At 61.2% G+C, this 242-nt stretch overlaps 1 protein-coding gene across 1 annotated transcript in view; it reads left to right on the top strand.

The window, feature by feature from the left end:
* LOC119591768 (proline-rich protein HaeIII subfamily 1-like) overlaps positions 1 to 242 on the top strand; it is an 8,793-nt gene that overhangs the window by 4,176 nt on the left and 4,375 nt on the right. The window lies entirely within an intron of this gene.

Raw genomic sequence — 242 nt, 5'->3', positions numbered from 1 at the left:
TATGCCAGGTGATTAGGCCTAAACGAGAGGGGGGGGTCGAAGTGGGACTAGAGTGGGGGGGACGAGAGGATGGGGGGAGCCGTGGCAGGGGTTGGGGTCCAGGGTTGATCAGGTGGTGTTGGGGTCTTAAGGGCGGAGGTGAGGGGGGTGGTGGGGTGTCAAGGGGAGAGGAGAGGGGATGTTGGGTTCTCAAGGAGGGGTGGGGGTGGGGGTGTTTAGAGGGGAGGGAGTCAAATAATATA

This window comes from Penaeus monodon, chromosome 29 (genome assembly GCF_015228065.2).
Source record: "Penaeus monodon isolate SGIC_2016 chromosome 29, NSTDA_Pmon_1, whole genome shotgun sequence".
Taxonomy (NCBI): domain Eukaryota; kingdom Metazoa; phylum Arthropoda; class Malacostraca; order Decapoda; family Penaeidae; genus Penaeus; species Penaeus monodon.
Note: the sequence above shows the minus strand (reverse complement) of the source record. Positions and strands in the feature narration are given on the sequence as shown.